Source organism: Furipterus horrens, unplaced genomic scaffold (assembly GCF_987537825.1).
Source record: "Furipterus horrens unplaced genomic scaffold, mFurHor1.1.pri manual_scaffold_5, whole genome shotgun sequence".
NCBI lineage: Eukaryota > Metazoa > Chordata > Mammalia > Chiroptera > Furipteridae > Furipterus > Furipterus horrens.
Window position 1 is genome coordinate 143,328,453 of NW_028327175.1, and position 10,731 is coordinate 143,339,183.

The 10,731-nt window shown below is 40.4% G+C and overlaps 1 non-coding gene across 1 annotated transcript; it reads left to right on the top strand.

Moving 5' to 3' along the window:
• The first annotated feature begins 8,754 nt into the window (after positions 1-8,754).
• LOC150010059 (U6 spliceosomal RNA) lies at positions 8,755-8,861 on the top strand. Its single transcript, XR_016511480.1, has one exon. It is a non-coding gene; the product is annotated as a U6 spliceosomal RNA (small nuclear RNA).
• The last annotated feature ends 1,870 nt before the right edge of the window (positions 8,862-10,731 follow it).

Below are 10,731 nucleotides of genomic sequence, written 5' to 3' on the forward strand. Positions count from 1 at the left end.
ATTACATTTCTTATCTGCCTAAATTTCCCCTTTCATGGGGAAATGTATTGCAACACAACACTCTGTCTCTGGCTTTGTTCATCATCTTGGCTTTGTTCACCTTCTTATGCAACCTCTAGCAGATCATGAAAACATCAGCCAGTGTTTACTTGCATGATCAAAGTATTGATTTTAATAGAACACAAGACTTCAGCACTCAAATAGAGAGTTCAAAGTCCATTGCCAATGGACTTCTCTTAGGTCTAATAGACTTACCTTATCCAAAGACCCCGTTGTAAACTTCAAGGCATTATTCTTGAGCCTATCACTTAAAACAAGGTCTAGACACAGAATATCAGAGGAAGCATTTCAAATAGAGAGATCAGTGAAATAGGATGGTCACATCATGTGACTCCAAGCCTTTCAAATCCCAAATAGAGTAACAGGCCACCACAATTGCCTGAGATAGTCCTAATTTTAAAAGTGAAAGTCCAGGAAAACCGTTTAGTTGTGGGTAAGCCCAGCTGGTAGTCACCCCAAGGCCATTCTCATTTTCCTAGTTATATAGGCAATAGAATTTTAAATGAGGATGCAATAAAGAGTGGAGCCTATATCCTTAGGCCTTGCTGGCAGCATGGTTTTGAATTCTGGATCTGCCACTTATTTATTGGCTTGTGAATTTTGGCATGCTATGTTACCTATGTGAGCCTCTTGGAAGTGCAGATGAGATACAGAAGGGTCATATCTAAAGTGGTTTAAGTTCAACCATATTAAGGGTGCAATGCATATCTAGTCAACGGTAACCTTGACAATCCTTTAAATAAAAAACCAAGTACAGTTCCAGTACATGGTTTCTTATAATCAACATTAAAGACAATTTTACCAGGTTCCTTAATGTTTCATTATTTACTCTTAATGAATTGCTCACTTTCTTCTATTACTACTCTTATACCTGCCACTAGAAACAATGGTTTCACTTTTTGGATCAAACCCTTACAGTCACCCAAAGTCCTTCCAAAGTTTTTAACTGGCATGTGTTGCTGGTTTCACACACAACTGTGTCTTCTGGCATTTCTGGGTGCATGCTTATCTGGTAGACTAGCAGGCTATTCCTTGCATTATTTGAATTCTTTTTTTGCTAAGAACACATGATAGAATTCTTGACTCCACTGTGAAGAAGTCAAACCTCAAAAATCTTTTTGTATTTCAGATGGCAGTTCCTTAGTTTCCCCTCCCAAGAAAACAACAGTGTGTCAAGAGTTCAGAGTCCAGGTCAGAACTCTGGAAGTGGTCCCGTTTTGATGACTCTTTCACAGCCACTGTTCTGGAAGTCTGCCCAGGTATGCCCCACCAGGCCTATCATTCCAAACACAAATCATGATTGGCATGCCAGAGGTCAGCTGGGTGCCTGAGAGAACAGCTCAGTTCAATCTGATTGGGTCTAGAGTGCCAGCATCTGCGCTGGGGAACAGCAGGGTTTCAGAACTTAAGGTTTGGTAATGATTTAAGGCAAGAACATTATATCTCTCCCCTTATAATCGAACAGGAGTAGGTAGAAATAAAGTATGAGGATAGAGGTACTATTTTCTGGGAAGACTTGAGGTGTTCAGAACTTTACAAAGTGGTACCTTGCCAAGGCCATGACTGTAGATTTTTTTTGTTATTTTTATTTTTATTTACTTTTTAGGATGTTCCCCAGTGATGCTTCTTAATAAAAGGCAAAAACTTCATGTCAGCTGAAGCAGAAATCTCTTACTGGTGAGGTAGCAAAAAACTGTAAAACTTAAATGTCCATCATTAAAGGAGTGGTTAATAAAATTATGGTATATCCCTATATTATAACACTATGCAGTCAATAAAAAGAACAAGGTGGAGGTATTTGTTCTAATATGAAACTCCCGAGATGTAGGAAGTGAAAAAGAACAACAACAACAACAACAAGAGCACAACAAGAACAGTAATCTTACCATCTGTAAAAAGAGGGAAAAGGATCCATTGAGATAAGTACATATAGATAGACTTGTATTTGTTTTGTATATCTCTGGAAAGATACATAAAAACTATTAGTAGTGATTGCCTCTGTGAAGAGGAATCAGGAAAAGGAAGACTTGCTTTTCATTGCATGTCTCTTTGTAGTTTGAACTTTTATTTTACACATGTTTGTATTAAACTTAAAAAAAAAAACCAAAAGTCCAATCACTATGAAAGTCAAAAAACAAACAAACAAACAAACCCACCAGTATCTCACCTGTATTGAAGCTAAATGGTGAGTAATAGAATTCCTTGCTATTTGTCTTTTCTGGCAAAATAATTTTGCAATCATTAAGTAAAGTAGTCTGTATTTGAGTTGGACTATTTCCCACATACTAGTGAAAGAAGTGTTTCAGTCCAGTTGAGATGGAGGCATAGATAGACACACTTCGCCTCCTTGCACAACCATAGAAGGATTACAATCAGATGTCAAAAACAAGTAACAACCAGAACCATCAGAAAATCGAGCTGTATGGAAGTCTGACAACCAAGGATTTAAAGAAGCCACATTCATCCAGATGGGTAGGAGAGGTGGAATGTGGAAATGGGGCAGAGAGGCAGCGTGGCTTGGACAAGCAGTGGTGGCAGCAGAATGGAAGGTCCCACATTCACATGAGGTGGATAAAAACCAAGAGGGATACCCTAGGAGAGAGCAATCACAGCCCAAGGTCAGACCACACAGCCCAGGGTTCCAGTGCCAGGGAGATAAAACCCATTACCTCTGGCTGTAAAAACCAATGGGGGTGGGGGCAGGGGAAGAAACGGCTGGATTTTTGCCACTTAAAGGGGCCACATGGTCTTAGAACATTTGAAAACCCCAGGGCAGCAACTGGAAGGGTGCCAACCACATATGGGAAGTGGGTGAAGTGACTGAAAATGGGGAGAGTGCTGGGAAAATCTCAAGAAGCCAGGCAGTGGCATTGTCCCTTCTCTGAGCACCCCACCACAAATATAACCACAAAATGTTGAAGCAGGTGGCCTGCTCTGGCAATTATCTAAGGCTCTGCCCCACAAAATTTACACTTGTTTTTGCTATATAGGCCATGCTACTAAGACAGGGAGTAAAAGCACCTCTACCTAATACACAGAAACAAACACACAGAAGCTGCCACTTTGAGGAGGCAAAGAAATATGACCTAAATGAAAGAATAGAACAAAACCCCAGAAAAAGAAATAACAAAATGGAGATAGCCAACCTATCAGATGTAGAGTTCAAAACATTGGTGATAAAGATGCTCATAGAACTCATAGAGTATGGGAGAAGGGAAAGAAAGAAATGAATTTTACACAAACTAAAGTAAAGAAAAATCGACAAGGAGTCAACAGTGAAGAGAAGGCAGCTGGGATTCAAATCAATTATTTGGAACAAAAGAAATAAATAAACATTCAACCAGAACAAAAAGAAGAAACAAGAATGTAAAAAAAAAAAAAAAAGAGAGAGAGACTTCGGAATGTCTGGGACAATATTAAACATACTAACATCCAAATCATAGGTGTGCCAGAAGGAGAAGAGGAAGAGCAAGAAATGGAAAACTTATTGAAAAAAATAATGAAAGAAAACTTCCCTAATTTGGTGAAGGAAATAAATGTATAAATCCAGGAAGCACAGAGAGTCCCTAACAAGTTGAACCCAAAGAGGAATGCACCAAGACACATCATAATTAAAAATGCCAAAGGTTAAAGATAAAGAGAGAATCTTAAAAGCAGCAAGAGGAAAGCAGAGAGTTCCCATAAGACTACCACCTGATTTCTCAAAAGAAACTTTGCAGGCAAGAAGGGACTGGCAAGAAGTATTTATAGTTATGAAAAGCAAGGACCTAAAACCAAGACTACTCTATCCAGCAAAGCTATCATTTAGAATGGAAGGGCAGATAAAGTGCTTCCCAGACAAGGTAAAGCTAAAGGAGTTCATCATCACCAAGCCATTATTATAGGAAATGTTAAAGGCACTTATTTAAGAAAAAGAAGACCAAAACTATGAATATTAAAATGACAACAAACTTACAACTATCAACAACTGAATCTCAAAAACAAAAACAAAACAAACTAAGCAAACAACCAAAACAGGAAGAGAATTTTAGGTATGGAGATCATTTGAAGGGCTGGCATGGGAAGGAGGAGAATGGGGGAAATGGTGCTGGGATTAGGAAGCATAATTGGTAGAAACAAAATAGACAGGGGGATATTGAGAGCAGCATAGGAAAGGGAGAAGCCAAAGAACTTACATGTATGACACATGGACATGAACTAAGGGTGAGGGAGGATTGCTGGAGGGAAGGGGGGATACTGGGTGGAGGGGAACAAAGGGGGAAAATTGGGGCAACTGTAACAGCATAATCAATAAGATATACTCAAAAAATAAAAGAGAATTTTTCAGACAATGAGAAAAAAAAAAGAAATATTTAACACTCTTTCAAAGACAATATAAATCAGTTAATGACAGTGCCTAGACTGGAACTTAGAGTTACAACAGTCATGCTTGTTTTATATTAATCCAATAGAAACTTTCACTTGACTCTAAGAAAATGAATGTGTAATAAAGGCCAAAGAGAAAAATAACTTCATAAAAGCAGTGTCAAATTTCTATTAGTAGCTAAATTTAAGCCAATTATTTGAAAAACTGTGTGATCCAGAATTTACAGTCAGAGGAAACCTGAATCAGACTTATACCTGAATGATCAGAATTGGGTGAGATTTAAGTTTCTCTGTGGGGAAAAAAGTGGCAGTTTATGTTGACCTTTTATTTATTCTACAGGCTTTAGTGAGTACTCAGTTGATTGCAGGTACAGTGCAAGGTACTGGCAGTGCAAACGGAGGTACAGCTGTCATTTTTCCTTGCCCAGAGGCCATTTCCCCCTCCCCTGGTGACATCTTGATTTTTTCTTTGGAAAAGCACTTATTCCCTACTCTTGGTTCATTTGGTTCCTTCAAGAGAGGCTAGCCTTGCACACTGTCCCCCACGACCACCACCAATCACAGGTACCAGAGGGGTACTTGGTATATTCTAAGTCCCTGGCCACAGTGCTGTGCATGGACAAAAAGGAAAGCAACCTGGGACTCCTGTGGAAATATCAAGAAGACGAAGATCTCCCTCCAACGGAGGAGGAAGCTGTGAGCATGTGAGGTTGTCAGTAATTTGACAAGGAGGCCAACAGAAACAGAGTAGAGTTGAGAGACAGATTCTGGGTACCATTACAGTAGTCCCTCTCTATATCACGGTTCACTTATCGCGGCCTCACTCTATCACGGGATTTTTAAAAATATTATATTTAATTATTTATCATGGATTTTTTGCTATATCGTGGGATTTTGCGGTACTGTATATGTATGTTGTTAAAAGTTACATATGTTTAAGAGTGTAGAATAAATGTAAGGTTCCTACTTTGCAGGGGGTCTAGAATGTAATATCCACAATAAGTGAGGGAATACTGTATTTCAATATTGGATCCAACAACATCAGAAATAGATCTACCCTTGGACTTTTTAAGTGCAAGGAACTAATATTACTTTTTTTCTTTTCTTTTTGCTTACGTCAGTTTGAATAATATACTTGTCACTCAAAAACAAAATGCTCCTGACAAATAGGTGAGATAAAAGATTGTTCCTTCCTCTCAGGCACTGCAGTCCTTTGGGAAGAGGCAGACACGTAACTGAGAATTAATTACCTTATAATGGGTGCTATGACAAGGTAAGTACCTGATGAGGTGGAAACAGGAAATGCACAGATAATGTGCTAAGACATCTCAGAGTTGTAAAGAATTTTAGAGTTTATCTCATTCAGGCTTTGAAGCCTGGACTCATCTAAGAGATGCAAAGTGGCTCAGAATGGTTCTGAACTGTATTCCACCTCTCTGGTGTGAAAGCAATTTTTATTTATTTATTTATTTATTATTATTTTTTTTAATGGAATGAAGGATAACAATCATATGATCATTTATTTTTTTTTCAGATTTAATGTGTTTTATTGATTAAAATATTACATTTGTGCCAATTTCCCTTCCCTCTGCTCCCCTCCACCCAGTGGCCCCCCTCCCTCCAGTTGTCCCCCCCTTTTAGATTATGTCCATTAGTTGTGCATACAGTTCCTCCCAACCTCTCTCCGTCTATTCCATTCCCTCCTACCATGATCCCCAATTCCTATATCATCTCCTTCCCTCTCCCCACTCCCCCTCCCTGTTGACCTCCCCCCAATATGCTTCCCGTACCCACAGTTCCTTTTCCACTCTCGTTGCCTGTTTAGTTTGCCTTTGTTTCATCTCCCTAGCTTCTGTTTTTTAAACCAGTCCCTTTAACATCTCATATAACAGTGGTTTGGATCTAATGAACTCTTTCAGTTTTATTTTGTCCTGGAAACACTTTCTCTGTCCTTCTATTCTGAAAGACAATTTCGCTGGATAGAGTATTCGTGGTTGTAGGTTTTGGATTTTCATTACTTTGAATATTTCTTGCCAGTCCCTTCTTGCCTGTAGGGTCTCTCTTGAGAAGTCAGCTGATAGTCTAATTGGGACCCCTTTGTACATAATTCTTTTCTTCTCTCTTGCTGCTTTTAAGATTCTCTCTTTATCTTTAATTTTTGACATTTTGATTATAATGTGTCTTGGAGTGGTTCTCCCTGGGTCCAGTCTCTTGGGAACTCTCCTTGCTTCCTGGACCTGTAAGTCTATTCCCTTTCCCAAGTCTGGGAAGTTCTCCTTTATTATATTTTCACTCAATTTTTCAAGTTCTAGTTCATCTTCCTCGCTCTCTGGCAAACCAATGATTCTTATGTTGGGCCTTTTATAGCTGTCCCAGAGGTTTCTGATCCTCTCATTGTTGCTTCCCATTTCCTCTCTCTGCATTGGTTGACTGCTTGTTCCTTCTCCATATTCCGGTTTGTTGAAATGAACTCTGGATTTTTTTTCCTCACCATCTGTCTCGTATGTGGTTTTGTTCCTTTCATTATGAATGTTTTTCGCTTCTTTCTTATCTTTTTCCTGCTCTTTTGTGAATTCTGTAAGCCACCTGATAACAATGGCCCAGAACTGAGCCTCTGACAGGTTTCTTATCTGTTCATCTGTCAGGTTCTCTATCTGTTGCCTGGTGAGCTGTGCTACCGGGATTTCTACAGTTGTCTGCCTCATTTTGACAGATGCGTTTTGTTTTCTTGGGCCGGCTGTAAGGGGCAGTGCCTGTGTACGCGACACAAATCAGCAACCGGTGCCTGTCTGCGACCTATTTCGCAGCCCTGTGGTGCTTTCTTTGGGGGCGGGGGTCCAAGATGGATTCACACAGTTATTCAGCTAGGAGACCGGGATCCGTCCTCCCGCCCCCCTGGGCCTCACTGTTCAAGGCGATGCGGCGGCCGCTCTCCCCAGCGCCGGAGTCGCGCACCGCCAGGGGCTTGACTGCCGCCGGGCTTTTTCGCCGCCCCGCCGCTGACTGCAAACAGCGCTGCCCTCTTTAACTCTTACCTGCCCAAATGGCACCACTGGTTTATAACTTCATATGTTGGGCTTCCGTGTAGTTTTATTTTCTGGAATTTCTAGTTATCCTTTGTTTTGAAGTAGTTGTATTCCTCTCTAGTTGTAGAGGGAGACCTAGCGTGTCCGTCTAAGCCTCCATCTTGGCCGGAAGTCTGAAAGCAATTTTTAAATAGAATTTTTTCTTATAATCAAAGATTATACATATTAATTGTAGAAAAGTTAGAAATATAATAAAGGCATATTTAGAAAACAGGGGACACCCCCCAAATGAAACTTATTTATAAAAAATTGTGTATTTACTTTACATGTTTAAACTTCAGTCACCTTCAAAGCACTCTCCATTTGATGCAATACACCTATCGAGATGTTTTTTCCACTGCTCAACTCAGTTTTTGAACTTGTTGATTTTGGTGCCTTTCAGTGCTTCTGATGTTTTTTGTTCCACAATGGCAAAACGTTTCCCTTTGAGGACTGTTTTCAACTGAGGAAACAAACAAAAAAAGTCTTTGTGGGCAAGATGGGGTGAATAAGGAGAGTGGGAAATGGGGGGGTCATGCCGTTTTTGGTCAAAAACTGCTGAACACTCAGTGTTATGGTGTGGGCAGGTGTACTAGTAAATCATCCATCATGAAATGGGCAAATGCATCGAGTCTTCAAAAATAAAATTCACTGAAGTCAAACTCAACCTCTCACAACAATGCCAGCTTGTACACTGATGCAGATGGGTTCCTAGAACAGTCACATAGCAGGGTAAACCTGTACTACAAGGAGCTTGCTATCCAGAAGATAATTTCATTTTTTGGGGGGGGTCTCACCTTGTGTAAGAAAGGTCAAAGAATAAAATAAGCATCACCCATAATGCTCACTCATCAAAGCACAAATCAGATCATGCCATGTCCTTGCCCAAACTTTTTCATGGCTCACCACTGCTTCCTGACTACAATTCTTTATGCAGGTATTCAAATCCCTTATGATATGACTCCTAAACCATATTTCAAACATGATCTCTCTCATTCACTGGTCCCAATGCATCTAGTGCTGTAGACCGGGCCATCATACACTGAGGGAACCCCCACACGATGCATTCTATGCCTTTGCTCACATTGTTCTCATCTTCAAGAACAACATTCCCTATCTGTTGAAACCAGTTCTTAGGGTGCAGATGCCGCTCCTTCCACAAAGCTTTTCGACCTTATACCAGCACATCTCTCTGGTTTAAGTTATGGTTGACTGCAAGGTGCCAGATGCCCCTGTGGGCTCCTTGAAGGCAGAAACATGTCTTGTGCTCACTTTAGCAGCACATACACTAAAACTGGAAAGCTACAGAGAACATGAGCACGGCCCCTGTGCAAGGATGACATGAAAATTCATGAAGCAGAAACATGTCTCACTGAATGCCCTCTCATCAACCAGTTCTGTGCCTTGCACGTGTACATCACCAATTGAACATTTGTGCGATAGTATTTTCTCATGCATTAAACTTATGTGAAATGGCACAACACTTACTAATCTAGCAGGACTGTGTTGAATTGAGTTAGTGTCCTTCATTATGCTACTATACAGCAGTCCCTCCTTATCTGTAATCTCACTTCTGCAGTTTCGGTTACCCACGATCAGCTGCAGTGCAAAAATATTAAATGGAAAATTCCAGAAATAAACAATTCATAAGTTTTAAATTACATGCTGGTCTGAGGAGTATGATGAAATCTCGAGCCATCCTGCTCCATCTTGCCCGGGATGTGAATCACTCCTTTGTCCAGTGTATTCATGCTGCATATGCTACCTGCCTGTTGGTCACCTAGTTGCTGTCTCTGTTATCAGACTGACTATCATGGTATTGGTTGCTTGTATTCAAGTGACTTTTATTTTACTTAATAATGTCTCATTCATCTCATCACATACACAATGTATCATCTGTTCTTGTTTATTATTAGTTATTGTTGTTAATATCTAACTGTGCCTAATTCATAAATTGAACATTATCATAGGTTTGTATGTATAGGAAAAACCATTGTATTTATAGGGTTCAGCACTATCCCAGATTTCAGGCATTTCCTGGGGGTCTGTGGAAAAGGGGAGGACTACTGTATTAGTCATTCTTTTCTTGACCCCAGCCTTCCTATGCAATCAAAAAGAGGCGGTTAGGGGTGGGATGGCATCTGCAATGAACTTCAGTTTGCAATACAGCCCTTCAGCATTTATTGACACTGCACAATTCCATGTTATGCTTAGAGAAATTTTGGAAAATGATTTGAAATTGAACATTATAGTTTATTTCAAGGACACATGAATAAGGGTTGTCCTAAAAAATGTGGGACTATATACATGTGTTTATGGTTTCCCCTTACGCTTTGCCAACACATACAGAAATCTGTGTGTCAAGTGCGATCCTTTCTTTAACCAAACTCCATAAAATGAATCTCTAGGGCATAACTGGCAAAACGATTTTGAAAAGAGCTTTAGAACAGCTTGACTTGGTGCTGGGACCTCAGGACAAGATGAACCAAGAGAGCCTTGTCCAACTGTTAAATTGTTTTTTATGCACTTCACTCTGCCAGTCACAGCTGAAGAATGTCAGCTCAGTGTGCTTTTTTACACATTGTGGATACTTGGTATGAGGTTGACATCTGATACTTGCCAATAAATAAACTTCCACTACAAAGAAAAAAATCCCCACTACACCTCCTAGCCTGTCTCACAATGTTTGATGTGCAGAAATACAGGTATACTCAGAATGTGCGGGGTTTTTTTTTTATAAAACAAGAGCTGTCATTTAAAACTGTTCTAAAAAATGTCCATCTGCAACTCAATGAGAAGCCCAAGAACCTCTTTCATGGGTCACTTGTGCTCACCCCCTCTTGCTGGTCAGGCTTTGAGCTGGATGCTGGGATATGGAGAAGGATCGCACCCATCACTGTCCACACGGCGCTGACAGTGCAGTGGAAAAGACAAGCCTCTATAATAAATACCTTAATTCTGTGTAACCAGTGAATTCTGTGTTTCACATGAAGGTAACAGAAGAGAAATCTGGGGGGACTCTGGGGCTGAGCAAATAGAACTGACTTCACAGACTTCATAAGGCGTGTGACATGTGAGCTGGATTTGGCAGGATAAGCAAGACTTTGAAAGTGGACGGGGCAAAGGGCAACCCAGGCAGATGGAGAGGTGTGTACAGAGGCACAGCAGCATGAAAAAACCTGCTTGCTGTAGGGAATGATAAGCGCTTCAGGGAATCACCACGGAAACAGAAAGTGGGTGG